The sequence below is a fragment of the Salvia hispanica genome, chromosome 6, assembly GCF_023119035.1.
Source record: "Salvia hispanica cultivar TCC Black 2014 chromosome 6, UniMelb_Shisp_WGS_1.0, whole genome shotgun sequence".
Taxonomy (NCBI): Eukaryota; Viridiplantae; Streptophyta; class Magnoliopsida; order Lamiales; family Lamiaceae; genus Salvia; species Salvia hispanica.
Genome location: NC_062970.1, coordinates 26,145,508 through 26,151,606, shown reverse-complemented (window position 1 = coordinate 26,151,606; position 6,099 = coordinate 26,145,508).

Here is a 6,099-nt window from a genome sequence, read left to right as displayed (position 1 = left end):
AAGATGATACCTTTGGGAGGAAGGGGATTTGCACAAGCAGAAGGTATTAACGATCACAACCCTCCCAGTTTCAAACTGCAATATTACGGAATTGACTACAAAATCAATATGACTAAGCGAAGGCTTATTATTCATGGAATTGGGGAAAAATATACCTTTTGTGGAAGAGAAGAAGCTGCACAAGAATTTTGGAACGACGTTGATAAATGACTGAGATTATGAGAAGGGATATATATAACAATTATGTGGAGATTTGGTTTGTTGGAGAGATTTTAGGGAGTGGAGATATGGAGAAAAACCGATTGGTGATGGGGTTGGGATAATCATATTTGACCAAGCAGTTGACTGCAAATTTGAATTGCCTAATTTATTTTTGGGCTTCTCAAAAACATGTCTTCAAAAAAAATAATCAAGAATTGGGCTAGTAAACAAGATTATTCCTTAGGCCCACATTTAGATTTATTTTCCATCGTTGGTATCCTATGTCTCGCTCTTTGGTTTCTATTCGCATCTTTCTCACTGGTCGTAAGTCGAGTCCTTCAAACGTATAAAGCTTTTAAAAAAAATTTGGTTGTACAAACGATGTCTTTGAGAACGAATAAAAAGGTAGAAAAAGTTGGGGTGTTACATCAAATCATCAGAAAATTCGCTCCTAACACTCTGCATAGATCAAATCATCAGAAAACTCGCTCCTGACACACTGCATATATGCAAAAATCAGACATTTTTTATTTCCAAAATTACCCCACCCAACTAATTTGTCCTCACGGGGTAATTTGGGGTGAAATTTATGCGAGGTACCAAATTTGTGATTAATAGGTACCATAAATGATACTACCTCCGTCCCCCAAAATTTGCTACACTTTGACCCGACACGGGTTTTAAGAAATGTAATGGAAAGTGAGTTGAAAAAGTTGGTGGGATGTGGGTCCTACTTTTAAAGTATTAGTTTTATAATAAAATGTGAGTAGGAATGAGTTAGTGGAATATGGGGTCCACTACCAAAAGTGGTAAAAGTGAAGTGTATCAAATTTTCAGGGACGGACTGAAATGGTAATATGTATCAAATTTTCAGGGACAGAGGTAATATAAAATAAAGATCAGGTACCGTTTTTGTGCGAAAGTGAAAGATCAGGTACCATTTATGTAGTTCACTCTAAAGGATCCACATTAAGCTAAATTAGCATTTAATGTTATAAATTCTCATATAATGGATTCCATCTTGCCATATTGGAGTCCATTTCCAATATTAATGATCGAATAATTAATTAATTACAAAATGATCTCCAATCTAATAGGAGTAGCAATATTTTCACAATTACATCCTTTAGACCAAGTTAATTTGTTTTCTAACATCTAATGAATTTGATATGCAGGTTGATAGAAGTCTATTTATTGTTATAATTAAAGAGATGTGTGAGAGTGGGGTATATATCTAATTGATTGAGCCATCAATTGAAGTTAATTGTTTGGGCTGCAATTAGAATTGTTGGGGCCTATAAATGCCACAAGGGGTTTGGGCTAATAGTTAATTGAAGGGATTAACTCAGTGAGAACCAAATCAATTAATTAGTTCTGAAATTTGGGTTATTTGCTTATAAATATATTAACTTTCAATATTTTTTTTATTTTTTCCTTAAATTTTTATTTTTGAATGTAAATACATGAACTATGAATTTTTTTTGATTTTTCCCCGACAAATAATTCCTACCAAATCAAAGCTGATGTAGAATACACTTGGTACATTACCATCTACGTGACGAAAGGTGTCAAATCAATATGACATGTTATTAGCTCGCAAATACACGAACTTTCAACATTTTCTTATTTTTTCTCAAAACATTACTTTTTTCTAATTTAAATACATAAACTATGAGTTTTTTTTCCCAATAAACAATTTCAATCATAGTAAAATTATTTTGTGAATTTCCCTAATTTTATTCCTTTTTAAAATTGTAATTTTTAGTATTTATATTCAAAATAAAAATTTAGGGGGAAAAAGAGTATTGAAAGTTCATGTATTTACATGCAAATAACCCTTATTTAATTGCGAAAATTTCCAAGAAAAATACTAGCGATCAAGGAGGGATTTTGGAGACGCTAGCGGCCAGCCGGCGTACCACACGATACCTTGGGCGGCCACGAATAGTTGAAAATACGCGAATATGAGCCTTCCTGATTTTCTCTAGGGTGGAATAACAAATAAAGGAACTTAATTAGGGTGCATGCATTCTAATAAGATGTGTTCTGGATCTGATAAATGTGTTGTTACTTTTACTTTAAAAATAAGATTTTTCCGCGAAATATTAAGAGCTGCAGCATCGCGGACGATGGGTAACCCATCGTCCGCGCCCGATACATCGTCCGCCACTGTGGACGAGGCGGACGATGGGTCACGGACGATGCGACGCGGTTTAGTTTTTTTTTTTTAATTTTATTAAATTTTCAAAACCTATATATTCCACTTTCACTTCATTTTTCACACTTCATTTTTCTCACTTCACTCTCATCAAATTCACTACATTTCAAGCAAAATGGATTCCGGAGATTATCCAAATAGTCCGATGTTCGGTGGTGCACGATGGTCGGGTACAGAACCCGACGAATACCGGCCATTCGACACCAGCGCCGAGTACAATCCCAACTTTTCCACCGACTCATATGGGCTGTTTGACATGGAACCGTCTCCACACCGCCCCTCCGCCGCCGCCGCACCCCGCGGCCGGCCCGCCGCCGCCGGGTCCGCCACCAAGAAGAAGCGGAACAAGGCACGAGCCCAGAAGTTGCCTACAACGGAGGTATGTGAAGAGTTCGCCCCGGGAAGGACGAACTACTCCGACCCCGTATCCATCGTCTTGACGAGATGTTGGATTGATGTTTCGGAGGATCCGGTGTACGCCAACAACCAGATGGTGACTGCGTATTGGGAGCGCATCGCCGAGAAATACAACGCGGCCAAGCCGGCGAACGCGTACAAGCGCCACAGGGAGCAGCTCCGCAAGCACTGGGATAAAATAAAGAAGCGGGTAAATTTGTTTGCGGGGGAGTACGAGAAGTGCGAGAGGGAGCAGGGCAGTGGCGAGAGTCTCGCGGATGTGCGGGACAAAGCGATGCAGTCGTACATTTCATTGTACGGAGATTTCAAGCACTGCCATTGACAGGTCCAAAGAGTGCAGTGCAGGTTTGTACTGTGATATGTGTCACTCGATCTAATAGGTCCAGAGGATTCTACTAGACTTCAGAGGCTAGAAGATCATGAGACTTATCAGAAAGGGGTCGTTGGGTGCACTCTGTCCCTTCAAAAACCTCAACCCACTATACTACAACTAGCACAGGGAAGTAAAGGATCGATCCCACGAGGAAGCAGGTGTCACGGAACTGTAATTGAGGATGTTTTGGGAAAGGGTTGGCTGCTGCCACGCAATTTTTGTGGGTCGAGAACTTAAAACTACTGGGTCTGAGAGATAAGCGAAACTTTACTCTACCTATTGGGTCTAATAGATCAGAAGAACTTTACTCTACCTACTGGGTCTAAGAAACGAAAGCGTACGGAACATACATGACTCAGAGAAAGTGAGATATTTTTAAGTTCTAAGACAACTGGGGTAAACTTAACTAGACAGACTTTCCTAATTTGGGCAAACAAGCATAAAGCGAAAAGCAAGACAAATTTCCGTAAACTACCAGGGTCTGGAAAAGCATGCAGAAAAGTAAAAGAGACAAAGTAGATCGTACTGACAGGTCTAGCAGATATGCAGAAAAAGTAAAGTACATGCAGAAAAGTACTGACATAAAGCAGATCTGGTTCTAACTACCAACAACTTCATCTTCTTCGGGAATCAAACGAGAATAGCAGATAAAACAGGGTATTAAACACCATGAAAACAGAGCAACCTTAAATCTAAACTTAAAACAAGACTTAAAACGAGAAATTAAAGCCTAAACTAACAGATCTACGCTACTGGACCTAAAGGATGCAGAAACAGAAAGTAAATACCCATAATCATGCATAACGTAAACATCAAGCACCAAATATGCGAAACTCCAACTCCGAAACACCAAGATTCAACAAATCCAAACATCTTCATATGCAAATTCCCAACCTCCAACAACAAACACAGATCTCAGCTCCAAACATCCAACAACAAACAAAGAACGAAAGCTAAAAACAAGAGATAAACATAAACTCAGAGATATTCAACCAAAAGCAAACATAAACTTCCATAATAACTAGAAATAGGTCTGAATCCAGTAGATCAAAGCAAGAAACTAGAGTTGCGAAACTTAAAAACCAACAAGGTACTAAACGAAAGCAAATAAAATTGTTTCTTCGCCTCCACAAGGCGGTGTTACACAGCAAAATAACAACGATGACGATGAGAACCACGGTGGCCAGAATCCTCCATGTCCAAGTGCGCAGCAGTCGAAATGAGAAACTTGAAGTGTGGAACTAAAGCATGGAACGAAAGCTAGAGCTAAGAAAGTGCAGAAGTGGCTGTTGACCGATCCTCTCTTTTGTTCTTCAAGGTTGAGCTCTTTATATATGTGAGGCTCTGATCCCTAGGGTATCCCTCCGGTGATTTTACGCCCTTGCCCTTGAGTAAGACTCTTTAAGATAATTTGCTCTCGCTCCATTCTGCTCCTGTCGCCAACTTTTGATTCTCCCAGGTCTGAACGACGACTTCTGACTTTTGCTTCAATTTCATCTCTTTTGCATCTGCCAGGTCAGGTAACAACAACTCCTGGGTCCGACAGATTTACTACGCACCTGAACTCAATAACGCACATTAGCGCCCCAAATGCACAGAATTTTAACCCTAAACCGATGCATGAAACGAGCCTTATCAAACTGCTCACACTTAAACCATACTTGCCCTCAAGTATGAAGACAAGAAAAAGGAATAAGGCACGTTTCAATGCATGGTTTCCCCTTAACCGACTCTACTAGAGAAAAGAAAAAGACTCAAACTACTAGACCTAGACGCTAAGGACTTAGACAAAGAAAACAGATAAAAACACATAAACATATAATTGCACAAACTGGTTCATTTTCTAGCAGCCATCCCCACAAGATTAAGGTCAATTCAAGAACCTACAGTCTCCGAATCTTCCCCTTCCCTTCTTCTATCTAATCGGTTTGTCAGTTTGTCAAGATAGCCCCTAACTTCACTAACTGTTGGATTCGCTCGATCACTCATTCCTCACCAGGGATGTTAGGATCGTTCGCTCTTTATATGCCATACCACTGATGCCTCGGGTCAGATAGTTCCCCTGTCTTAGCTCTTATTATAATTTTCTCCTTCCCTCCTGGACTTCGTCCAGCTTATACCTCCCTGGACTTCGTCCAGCTTATAACTCCAAATTTATTTATTTATTTTTTATTTATTTTTATTATTTTTTTATCTGGACCTTGTTCCAGTTTATTCCTCCCTTTTTAGACCCTGGACTTCGTCCAGCTTATACCTCCAGTACCCTTCCCCTAGGCCCGAGAGGTTACTTCTATCACCAAAAATTTTCTCCTTCTAAGTTCTTTCCCTAAGCATCAAGTGGCAGCCCTCTCATTTTTTTGTTAGTATGAAGTGTTTAAGGCTTATAACTCACTTTTATGAAGGGCTTCACAGCTAGATTAGTCGAGGCATATTCTATCGTCCTTACTTCATCCAAACCGATTTTGATTTATTAAGGAAAAGGGCATCAAAGTTGACATGCATTCTCTCTTCAATCACTCTCACTAAGGGGCTTTGCTTTCTATTCACCAGTTATGCATAAACACATAATTTCCTACTAACTGACTACTACTAACTCCTAGACCTAGTAAACAGACACATATAATTGACACTAACTTGCACTAACTCCCTCCCCCCTCCCACTTCACCATGCTTGTCCCCAAGCATTTTTTGTGAAGTGGAAAACAGGGCTAAGTTAGTGCGACACCTAACAGACTCACAAAACACATATTAAAAAAACAAACTTCTCACACTTAGACCGAGCATCGGGCTAAGTGGGAGAAGGTACACAAATTAACAAACACCAAAGCATGCTATATAAAAACAAACTTCTCACACTTAGACCGAGCATCGGGCTAAGTGTGAGAAGATA